Source organism: Aethina tumida, chromosome 8 (genome assembly GCF_024364675.1).
Source record: "Aethina tumida isolate Nest 87 chromosome 8, icAetTumi1.1, whole genome shotgun sequence".
Taxonomy (NCBI): Eukaryota; Metazoa; Arthropoda; class Insecta; order Coleoptera; family Nitidulidae; genus Aethina; species Aethina tumida.
In genome coordinates, this window is record NC_065442.1 from 5,977,807 (window position 1) to 5,991,137 (window position 13,331).

The following is a 13,331-nucleotide window of genomic DNA, read 5'->3' on the forward strand; positions in this document are numbered from 1 at the left end:
TTAGTGAAAATAATTAAAACTAAAAACAAACAAAAGAAAAATTAATTTAATAATGATTTTATTTTTCAAAAACTTTAATAGGTCGCAACAATCAAACCCGAAGTGGCAGCGGAGTGGACGACAGCTGGGGTGGAAGAAGCGACGGTGCTTGGGGTGAAGACGATAAGGGAAGGCGTTGTCGCAACATGGGCGACTCCAACAGAAGAGGTCGCACTGATATTGACACAAACGATACCGGTCCGGAGAAACCGCGGGAGATTTACGTGCCCCTGGAAGGGGTCGGAGAGGATGATATCTTCACAACCACCATTACTTCGGGTAAATAAAGTCAAATTTATTTTAATTACAATGTGGCATGAGACATTTTTCTAGGTGTGAATTTTATTAAACTGACTGACGTTGAAGTAAATGTGTCGGCACAGAACGTGCCCAGGCCGATTGCTTCATTTGAAGCATCCCAACTTAGACAACTGTTATGTGATAATGTGAAAAGGTCTGGTTACACCACACCAACGCCTATAAAAAAACATGCAATACCCATTATTGCAAACGGGAGAGACTTGTTGGGCTGTGCCCAAACTGGCTCAGGAAAAACCGCCGCGTTCCTACTTCCCATAAAAAACAAACGAATGGAAGATCAGTCTCCACCTATCACTGAAAATGGCACAGCACATCCCATTATGGTGATTATCTCTCCGACCAGAGAACTTGCCATACAAGCCCGAAAATTGCTTACCACACAATTGTTAAGGTCGTAATGTGTTATGGCGGCACATCAGTATTTCATCAGACTAGTCAAGTTTCCCGAGGTTGCCACATTTTGGTGACAACTCCTGGTCGTCTGATTGATTTTCTTTCGCGTAACACCGTCTCTTTTGCTTCTTGCAATTGTTTCGTTCTGAATGAGGCGGATCGCATGCTAGATATGGGATTTATATCAGCAGTTGAGCAGATGCTTGGCCACGAGACTATGCCAGCTACGGTAAAATACTGTCTGCTTTCTCCATCCTTGGTTTAATTGAAACTGATTCTAGGGTGTAAGACAGACGTTGATGTTTTCTGCTACTTTTCCCGAAGAGGTTCAAGTTTTGGCGGGCAAATTTTTATACAATTATATATTTGTGGCTGTTGACATCGTGGGCAGCGCCTCAAGTGATGTGGAACAGTACTTTCACATGGTATCAAAGTACAACAAGAGAGAAATGTTGATTGAAATGCTTCAGAAATGTGAGTTACGTACTTAATTTTCTTATCTTAGTCAACTTATTACTTATTTAGACAGAGTAATTAAAACTAAAAGTAATATATTTATTATACACTATTATTATACTTTTTTCATCAGAAATTAGTTACAGTTAAATAATTATTTTTAGTCAAAAGACCAAACCTTAACAAAATTATTTACTCTCATTAAAAGAAAACTTTATATAACAGCTAAAGAAAAATGTGTCCAAAAGAAAAAGATATTTGTCACCACTGTCTCTTAACTTACTATGTCCAGTCATTAAAATTCTTCTAGACAGTCCCGGTAGGTGAGTCGCTATAGGTTCCTTTTTCAAAGTTCCTTCTAACTTCTTCTTTACTTGCCAACAACCCCTTTACCTGTCTCCATGCTACAAAAATAATAAAAACATAAAATATAAGAATTTACCTTTCTTTTTAATTATATAATCCCTACATAGCTCATGATACATAATATAAAATCTGTTTAATCTGTTCCACGAACTGAAAATGGACTAATTATGAGAAATAACCATTTGTTACAGCCACAGAACACCCAAGAAGTACCAATCTCTAAAAATGAAAAACTCCACTGGACGATAAATTGATTGTAGTGTTTAAATTATTCAATAGATGTCGCCTTTATAGTTTTCTGTATTTAACATTTGACAAAATTGGCGGGAATAGTTTCAAATTCAAATTAATTGGTATATTATGGAATTAAAACATTTTTATTACAAATTATTTATTGTACATTATAAAAAATATATTAGTCGTCTGTATACTACATGTTACATATAACAAAAATAAATAAATAAATACAAATACAATACAATAAATTTCTTCAATAATAATATTCGAATTAAAATTCAAATTAGACAATAAACTTTCAAAAATATTAAAATTAAGATCTCTGGAAGTGGAAGGAATAGATTGGATAGAATTCAAATTAGACAACGAATTTTTAAAAACATTAAAATTAAGATCCCTGGAAGTGGAAGCAATACGAGAATGAAAAAGTAATGGAGGCAAAGGAACTGTTTTAGGTTTAAGGCGACGAATTTTTCTTGTTAAAGTAAAATCTGATGGAGAGAAATGGTCTTCACAGACATGACATGTTTTGATAGAAAAATTAATATTACAAATTAATAAATTGAACGTCATACTAAATTTAATTTAGAACTGGAAGTTGGCTTAAACAACGATTTATTTTTAAAATGAAGATTATGAACGTCACTATAATATGTATTAAAACATAATATAATATATATTGAAACACATTTTGACACAGTAACCAGACAGAGATTGAGGCTGAGAACTCATGGCTGAATTTTATAAAATTATAAAATAAAATCACAAAAAAATTCTATATTTTAATAAAACTACCTAATTCAAATTGATCGAACCTTCCCAATCTAGTGGGAACCTAGAATATCCCCTTTTAATATATATATATATATATATATATATATATATATATATATATATATATATATATATATATATATATATATATATATATATGTTCTGGTTAAATCAATGGTACGTCAGACTATTTAACCTACAATTTAACATTAATTTATTCAACAGGTAAGAAAAAGTGTATTAATATATATATATATATAATATATTAAATTTGAGGTTATTTTATTTCTAATATGATTGTAATCACAAAAATTATATAAAATATACTAAAAACAACGTCTGCGGAGACGAACCGCATGCTAAACGCAGCAAAACCAAATGATCCCCTCCAGTCAGTTCGGCCCGCCCACATAATTGCATGTATATCTTTCCTTTTTGTTTACAAAGGGGTATTGATGTTCCGTCTCAATATGCGAGTAGACACGTTCATCATTTTTGATACGGTATATAATAAGACTGACATACCTAAAAAGTGCCGAGCCTATTCTGGTTAAATCAATGGTCCGGCAGACTATTTAACCTACAAAATAACATTAATTTATTCAACAGATAAGAAAAAATATATTAATATATAAAGCATCTTATTCAAATTTGATGTTATTTTATTTCTAATATGATTAATAATGTAAACATTTTATTTATTAAGAAATATAAGAAATAACTTACCTAAAACAAAAATTTTAAACCATTTTATTCATAGCTCCATTCCATCCTCCCGGCACCACAGAACAACCAAGAAGTACCAACCTCTTACCAAAAATGAGAAAACACTGGACGATAAATTGATTTGTGATGTTTAAATTATTCAATTGATGTCGCCTTTATAGTTGTATGTATTTGACATTTGACAAAATTGGCGGGAATAGTTTTAAATTCAAATTGATTGGTATATTATAGGGTAATTTGTGAGAAATAAAACAAGCTACGGAATTAAAACATTTTTATTACAAATTACTTATTGTACATCATAAAAAATACGTCATTCTTCTATTTACTACATATAATAAATAAAAAAAATAAACAAATATTGTATTTGTATTATACAACACAGTAAATTTCTTCAACAACAATAACAAACGACATAAAAATAAATAATTCGAATTAGAATTCAAATTAGACAATAATCTTTCAAAAACATTAAAATTAAGATCCCTGGAAGTGGAAGGAATATGAGAATGAAAAAGTAATGGTGGCAAAGGAAACTGTTTTAGGTTTTAAAATTAGGATTATGAACGTCACTATAATATGTATTAAAATATAATATATATATATTGAACAAATTTTGACACAGTAACCAGACAGAGATTGAGGCTGAGAACTCATGGCAGAATTTTATAAAATTTTAAAATAAAATCACAGAAAAAATTCTATATTTTAATAAAACTATCTAATTCCCATTGATCGAACCTTCCCAATTTAATTGGAACCTGGAATACCCGCTTTTTATATAATATTAACATACCTAAAAAGTGCCTAGTCCATTCTGGTTAAATCAATGATCGGCAGACTAACCTACAAAATAACATTAATTTATTCAACAGATAAGAAAAAGTATATTAATATATAAAACATCTTATTCAAATTTATATGGTAATGTTGTGTTTGCGGTTGATAAGTATGGGTATATCCCCAACGTACGTCACCGACAACCGGCGTGAGCTTCATACGCTGTGTTGCCATTCACATTTCATTTCATTATTTTCTTATTAGTCTTTGCGCTTTTGTGTCTTGTGCCTCGTTTTGTGTATTTGTATTTTTACATAGTTTTATTTGTTAATGGTATTTTCATATGTCTATTCTATTAAAATGTACTTATTATTATTTGTTTATTTTCAGCATTGTTATTTCGTTCTTAAATTTTAAACAAGTTATCTTTTGAGGTAATTGGAGTCTCAAATGAAGTACCAAATTTTATATAAAATTCCTAACTAGTTTTTCTTTAATCACAGCATCTTTTAATAATACCTAAATAATTAAATACTTATTGTATATTTAATTATTATTTAGGTTAGTATACTTTTTTTTCAAATTGTAGATTATATGTAATGTTTAGCTTTACTTTTATGTTTCATATAAAACTTTTGTTAATTGTTTAGACTCGTAGCTCCTAATTTTGGCTGTAAAAAATAGAAAGAAAGACATTCTTCCTATTATTTTTTTCAAAATATTATACTCGCGCCGAAGAGTATCTTTTCAATAAGTAAAAAATTAAGATTTAGTTGAAAAATATTGACTAATGAGATTTTTCATTGAAATTTTTATGAACAATTTTTTTTATATTGTGTTCCTATTTTTCTCAATAAGTTCAACAGAAATAGAATATATTCAAAAAAACAAAAATAAATAAAAACCTAATATAACCTAACCTGACCTACATTTTTTCAGAAAGTTCATCAAAAAAAATTGTCAATATTAAATTTAATAAAAATTACAAAATTTTCAAAAATTCAACAAAAATTGACAAATTACATTATTGACAATTTTTTTATATTCTATTTTTGATGAACTGAAACTGATGAAAAATAGGTCAGGTTAGGTTACATTAGGTTTCCATTTCTTTTTTTTTTTTTTTTGAAAATATTTACAGCAAAATTTCGTTCATCTTGAAAATAATATGGTTCACACTCAAAATGTTGAGAACATGTGGATGCGATGCAAAAGGAAACTTCGTCACCAATTTGGAACTACAGAAGATTTATTTCTCTCATATATGCATGAATTTATTTGGAGAAATAAATTCCGAAACGGAGACCATTTCAATGCCATACTTAAGTGCATTAGACAACAATATCCTCTCTTACAATAAATTTTAATTCCGTATTTATTGTTTCGTTTCATTTCTTTCGTATTATTTGGCACAACAAAGGCATGATATAATGTCAAATAAAAATAAATTATAATTCCTCCAAATACGACTTATAACACAAATTGGCAACACCGCCCGCAAATTAGAAGTAAAGCGGTCAGATAGCGACGTACGTTCTGCATAGGTTCATACTTATCAACCGCAAACACAACATTACCATTTATATATATAACTTCGGGAACTTTCGGATGTTTCCATTCGGTCAAATTCACTTGTCCCCCCTTGGTTACAGCCAAAGGCAAAGAAAAAACCATTGTATTTGTGGAAACGAAGCGCAACACAGACTTCCTAGCCGCCTTGTTAAGCGAAAGCGACATACAATCGACCAGCATCCACGGCGACCGACTTCAACGAGAGCGCGAGCAGGCCCTGTGGGACAAGAAATATTTTAGTTGCGACCGCCGTTGCGGCTCGAGGTCACGACATCGAAGGTATCCAGCACGTGATAAATTACGACTTGCCGAAGAGCATAGACGAATATGTTCACCGCATCGGTAGGACGGGCCGTGTGGGGAACTGCGGCAAAGCCACCAGTTTCTACGATCCGGACGTCGATTCAGGCCTGGCCGGGCCACTGACGAAGATTCTGGAACAGGTCGGCATCACCGTTCCGGAGTTTCTGCGCAAGCCCGAATATGGCGGCAAATCTTCGGATGCCTTTAACGGCAGGGATGTCAGAGGTAACGATTATGGTACTGACGTTAAAGTTGTATTTGATCCATGTGCAGATGAATGGTAATGTTTTATTAATTTTTTACGTACCACCTTTGTGTAAGCGTTTTGCTATAAAAATAAAATTGTGTTAAGTATTGTAATTTTGTAACTAGATACTGAAAACTTTGTAAGACATGTATTTCCCTTTGTTCAAAATAAAAACTACTCTTTAATTTGAAATTTATTTTTGCCTTAATTTTATTATCCCTATGATTAGAATTTTAAGTGAAATTTAGAACAGATGTGAACATAAATTAAATCTTCCAGAAAATCCCTAATTACGATACTGTTCTGGACCTAAACATTAAAATAATTTATTCAATTAATAAAGACAATTATTATTATTACATTTCTAATTTATTTTGATCAACATTTTCGGTTTTTATTGAGTCATCAACTTTGTTATTTTTAGTGCCTGTAAATTTTTTTAATTTTTAAATTGTATATGTAATTGTAAATAAAATATCTAAAAGAAAAAAAGTTTTTACTAATATATTTATTTTCAAAAAATTTTGACACATCGATGGTGTAACTAAAATGTTTGTACCACTAATTTTGATGCTGAGTTATTTTTCAAAGTGTAACGGGTTACCGATGATAATTCAATCGGTATAACCAAAGTCCTTTTGAAAGACTCGTTACAACAGGTTAAAGGGAGAGATTTAACATTTACACCAGATAATGATGAGGTTAGACTATACAATTCTTACTCTATAATTAATTTCAATATCACTAACCTTTGTTTTTATTGAACAGATCTTCTTCAACTAAGGTGATGTATTACACTCAATACTCACACCTTTCACCAAACCGAAATATTAGATAATTTCTACTCACTGTTTTATTGTTCTTTAATTTATAGTTCGGAATTAATTAAAACTCAATTTTAAACAACCTAACTATATTAACAAATAAATATAAGAAAAATTAATTAATTAATTACAGACATGACAATCATTTAAACATCAATCCGACTGTGCGACAACACCCTGACACTCGATAAGGGTTCGAAAAGAAAACACACATGTTAAAAATCAACTAACGTAGACATTAAGATAGGAATATTTTAAAACAAATTTTGTATGATTTTACGACTATTTTATGATTACCAAATGTAAGATTAATTTTAATAAAACCCTTAAAAATCTGAAAAAAATTCGTGAGAATCTAAACAAAGTGTTGGTCTAAAAATTCTCCCACGAAGTCATTTAATACCGGTTTTCTTGCTCTTATTACAAAAGTTATAGGGAGCCATTAGTACTTCCAGCATTCGTTATTACAACTCCTATATATAATTGATTTATTCAGTGACATATTTTTTTAAACAGAAAACGGACAGGAAATACCGTCATGAAAGTTTCGAACCCTTATCGAGTGTCAGGGTGTGGTCGCAGAGTGGGATCGAAGTTTTAATGATTGTGTCATGTCTTTAATTAATTTACAGAATATTCAGAAATTAAATTAAATTAATTAATGAAAGTTTAATAAATTACCCCTACGTGAAATTTTAGAGAATTGTAATTTTTTATTTATGTTTTTACAATATTGGCAAATAAGATCAGAATTGTAATTGTAATTGTATTGAAATAATTTATTGTACATTACATTATTATTATTTAGATTAGTTTGGCAAGAATGTTGAGAAAAGGAACATTTATTTAGTTCATCTGATTGGTTGAAGTAGGATCGTTGTTGGAGACATTCAGATTCTTAAGGGTCTTAAGTCACCACCTACTTCACCCCTTTCCTAGATTCCGAGTTTATAAAACTCTGAGATTCATTTATTTCGGAAGATTTTACCCGAATTTTTCAAGTGTCTAGATCGAAGTTCTTTTAGTTAATTTTACTTACTGTAAATCAATGGTTTTAATTTTCGTTAAGTTCAACCTTGTTGCCAAGTATTTAAGTAAATTTAAATCATTCAATTTTTATATTTATATATCTTTTGTTTTTTTTTTTGTTTTTCTTATATTTATTTGTTAATATAGTTAGGTTGTTTAAAATTGTGTTTTAATTAATTCCGAACTATAATTTAAGTTCTGAGTAGAAATTATCTAATATTTCGGTTTGATTAAAGGTGTGAGTATTGAGTGTAATACATCAGAAGATTTGTTGAAAAAAAACAAAGGTTAGTGATATTGAAATTAATTATAGAGTAAGAATTATATAGTCTAACCTCATCAATATCTTGTGTAAAATTTAAATCGCTCCCTTTAACCTGTTGTGACGAGTCTTTCAAAAAGACTTTGGTTATACCGATTGAATTAACATCAGAAACAATCCTGTTTGTTAAAAACATACTTTTCAGCACTGACCAACATTATTGTAAATTGATCAACATGTTTCCTTGTTATGTGACGCTACTCTAAATTTTCCGTACTTGGTCTAAAAAACCTTAATGCAATTAAATATACAATGCAAGGAAAAACAATTATACTTACAAATATTTTCAATAATGTAAAAATCAATTGATTAACTAAATTTACTAATATTGAAAAAAACACAATTCTTTAAAATTTCAATTTAATTTCCTAAAATTTTTATTAAATATTTCTACATCAAGATACGTAAAAACCCAAGGAAAAGAAATCACATATGCAAAATTAGTTTTAAGGAAACCCATGAAAAATCTGAAAAAATTTGAGAATCTAAACAAAGTGATGGTCTAAAAATTCTCCCACGAAGCCATTAAATAACGGTTTTTTAGCTCTTATTACAATCCACCTAATCGGCCAAAGTTATTTTTTCTTCGTACTCTTGTAACGGGTTGTCGATGGTAATTCGATTAAATAGATGTTAAATCGGTAAAACCGAAGTCTTTTTGAAAGACTCGTTACAAGAGTTTAAAGGGGGCGATTTAATTTACACAAGATATCAATAATATTAGACTATACAATTTTTATTCAATGATTAATTTCAATTTCATTTCACTAACCTTTGTTTTCGTTGAACAGATCTTCGAGTGATGTATCATACTCAATACATCTTACACCAAACCGAAATATTACTTAATTTTTTTTCACTGTTTTACTGTCTATAAATTTATAATACGGGACTAATTAAAACTCGGGTTAAAACAACCTAACTATATTAACAAATAAATATAATAAAAAAATAAAAGAAATAAAAATATGAATTTAAAATTAACTAAAACACATAGCAAAAAGGTTGAACTTAACGAATATTATAACAATTGATTCGACAAACAGTAAGTAAAAAACACTAAAAGAACCTTGTCTAGACACTAGAAAAATTTTGGTAAAAATCTACCGAAATAATGAATCCCAGAGTTTTTAAACACCTGGATTCTAGGAAGGGGGTGAAGTAGGTGGTGACTTAAGACCCTTAAGAAACAGAATGTCTCCGACAACGATCCTACTTCAACCAATCAGATGAACTAAACAAATGTGGCCAAACTAAAAAATCTGAAAAAATTCGTGAAATGTGGTGGTCTAATTCTGCCACGAAGCCATTAAATAAAGGTTTTCTAGCACTATTACGCTCTAGGCATCAGTGTAAATTAAAAAAACAACAAATTGGGGCAAAAACTAAGTACTATCGCGTGCGTAAGTGGTCCGCCTACTCCACACTACATCGTAAGATGAGATTCCCAAATGTGTTGTCGATTCAATGTGAACTGTTATAAGAAACGCGTATGCGAATAATTTTCCTTGTAGCGAAGGAATAAAATAAATACAATTTTGTGATTATAAAATGAATTGGAAAACACTATGGTCATTGTGCAAACCGACTTTCTGAGATCTAAGATTTAGATTTAAGAATCGAATCCAAACACGACGTGAATTTTGTGATATATTAATTTTAAATTATGTATCAACTACAATGTTGGAGATTCGCAGTCAGTTTTTTTATATTCAATTTTAATAAACTAAAAAGACAAAAAGAAACACTTCGCGGCTAATATAAACAGCAGTAACGTTCCGAATACAAAATACACACATACACAGAATTAATTATAAAATTGATTAGTATAAATAATTTTTAAAAAATCCATTGTTGATAAAAATACGCCAAAATAGTGAAAGTATAAAATAATTTTAAAAATCAGGTAATTCGTATAATTTAGTCATTCTATTTATTCATTTATTTTTTCTTAAATTTCTAAATATTTGTATAATATTACGTACAGAATCTCATAAACAATTTAAATAAATAAAAAAGTACAAAATATGTGTAACTGAGAGAATCTGAAAACGATAGAATGGATAAACATTATTATAACTAATATATTATATATGTTTACTCAATAAATATCTTATATTTTAATCTTATAATTTTTTTATTTTCATTTACAATATTGATATTTAATTTATTTGTTTAAAATAAATATCGATAATAAAGAAATTAAATAATAATAATTACAAAATTATATAACATGAAAACTTAATGTATACATTTTTTTAATATCTTACACACCAGGCTATTTAAACTGTATTCAAGAACATATAAAGAATAACATATAAAGAATAACATTTATAGAAACAGATTACAAATGATGAATGAGTTATAAGATACAATAACAAATAATATTGAAAGAAACAATAAATGAAAAACAAGAGTGAGGATCTTTTTTGAACAAACAAAAGTACTATTTTTGAATTCATAGATCCAAATTTTGTTTTCGTCGCTTTTTACAACAAAATGTATGATATATTGTTAATAATTATTGTTAATTTATTGTTTTAATTTTAATCTACATAAAGAAATTAATAGCAAAATTGACCATAAAATAAAGTTTTAAAAAAGTACCTGGGTGTTGTGAATCATGACCGTTAACTTTTTATTTAACAGCATAAGAGTAAATACAATTAACAATTTGCCATTATTATTAAATAGAATATTATATACTAATAACATTTAAGTAATTGTCGTATATCGTGAAATTTCAACTCATAGGTACGAACAATTTCTAATCACTCGATCTTTTTTATTATATTTGTTCATACCATTTAAAATGTTTTAATATGCACTATTTTACGTTTCACAAATACTTGGTTTTATTATGAAAATAGTTTATTTTATTTCTTGTATGTAATATTTTAAATATTAATACAAATTACAATATTACAAAACACAAAAATATTCTCTCAGTTCACAAAATTAGTTAATAATTTAGTGTGTTTCAATCCTTGCAGTCCTGTTTATAGTATAAAATGTTATTCTGTAATTTCGATACACTTTAGGCAGTGTCAAAACTAATATAGATTAATTCAGTTTTTGAACCAAAACGATGCACGGTAACAGAATGTGACGGTCGAGGTAAAGCGCTTCGGAAAGTGGCAGACCACTTATGCATCCGATAGTACACACATGACATACCTTAAATATATGAAGAAAAAGAACAAAAATATTAAAAATTGTTCGATTGATATATGCATTCCCTACTTAAAATAATATTAAGAGATTTTGTATTTAAAAGTTATATTCGATACCCTAATTATTTATTTATATGCGTATTAGTATTAGAATTTATATTCTATATTTTTATATTTTACTTCCATTTTAATTATTTTATAATATTATATTCCTCCGTAGTTGCAATTTTAATAATGTTGCCATGCTATAGATTTTATACCTTAGAATTATATTTTATCTTAAGTTCATTGCATTTTATAACGACATTCGATTAGATCATTCGTTTAGCATTTCTAACAGTATTCTATTCTAACAACGTAATTCATTCACTTAAATCCATTAGAAACATTTAATATATTAATTGTATTTGTTTAAACTTAAATAAATAATTTTAAAAAAAAACAAGTATTGTGATTCCCAACATATATTTCACATACGCTATTATTACATATTTAAAACAGAAAATTTAAAATATATTCCCTATATACAAATAATCTGTAGATCTATACATATAAATGAAATTGGAGTGTCTGTTTGTAACATTGAAATCGTTTTTTACTACATGCATATGAATATAAATATGGTACATATACCAAAATAACATTTTTTTGCAATTTTTGTCTCTCTGTCTGTCTGTTTGTTTCGGCTAATCTCCAAAATGGCTGGTCCGATTTTGATGGGACTTTTATTGGCAGGTAACTGATGTAATAAGGAGTAACTTAGGCTACTTATATTTTAGAAAAATTTTTTTATTTTAGAAAAATAAAGTAATGTTGCAATGTCCAAGTACTGTCCAGTACCACGCGTAGCTAACGCGCATGCCTACACTGGGCTGTCACATCGGACGCCTCCCACCACTTCTTCCACCAACGATTGATTGATAGTTTGATTTGATTGATAGGTATCTTTTATAATTCCACCGATCTCTTCTTCTTATCTTATCTTAATTCAAAATATTTTGTTACATTTCTACTGCTTTTTTACCTTTAAGTAATAATTATAAATAATCATAAATTAAGTACATTTGTGTTCAATATTCAGATTTACATTGAAATTGATAAACTATTTATAGGTTATTTTATTTAGTTAGTAACGTAAGTGTCTAAAAGAAAGTCAAGTTTCTCTAAAAACATGAGAAAGGCCAAAAGCCAAAGAATTGCGACGTGAAAATGAACAAACCGTAATTCGTGGATTTTTGCAGTGGCAACTGAGACAGGATTCTCTTTTTCTGCAAAAGTGGCCGTTGTTCTGAAATTTCTACCTTCAGCTTGTCAAGTAATGATGCGTAGCATGCGTAATGTTTTTTTCAGGTCGAAATCTTTATGCAACTAATTCATCAGCACATTTAAATTATATATTAATCAATCTTTGACATGACATAGTTTTGAGTCGTAATATTCTTTAATATTAATGGCCAATTTTTTGGGCAATTTTCTACCATGTTTTACAACAAAAAACTCAAAAGATAAAGCATATTTGGTAAATGAAATATGTCATGTCAAAGCTTAGATATTTAAAAAGACTATACAGTGACAATTTTCCAATAAAAATATTGCGTTTTTCATATTTGCTCCAAATTAGCAAATTAATAAAACTTCATACGTAAACTGAATAATCATAGAAATCTGTAAGTATAAGTGATTGTGATGTAGAATTACAAAGGCCACATGTAAGAAAGCCATTGACATATGAGTCCTTATCACATGTGGAATTCATAAATAATTAATAT

The 13,331-nt window shown here is 28.9% G+C and overlaps 1 pseudogene; it reads left to right on the forward strand.

Annotated features, from left to right (window-relative positions):
* The first annotated feature begins 85 nt into the window (after positions 1 to 85).
* LOC126266342 (ATP-dependent RNA helicase vasa-like) lies at positions 86 to 6,410 on the forward strand (annotated as a pseudogene).
* The last annotated feature ends 6,921 nt before the right edge of the window (positions 6,411 to 13,331 follow it).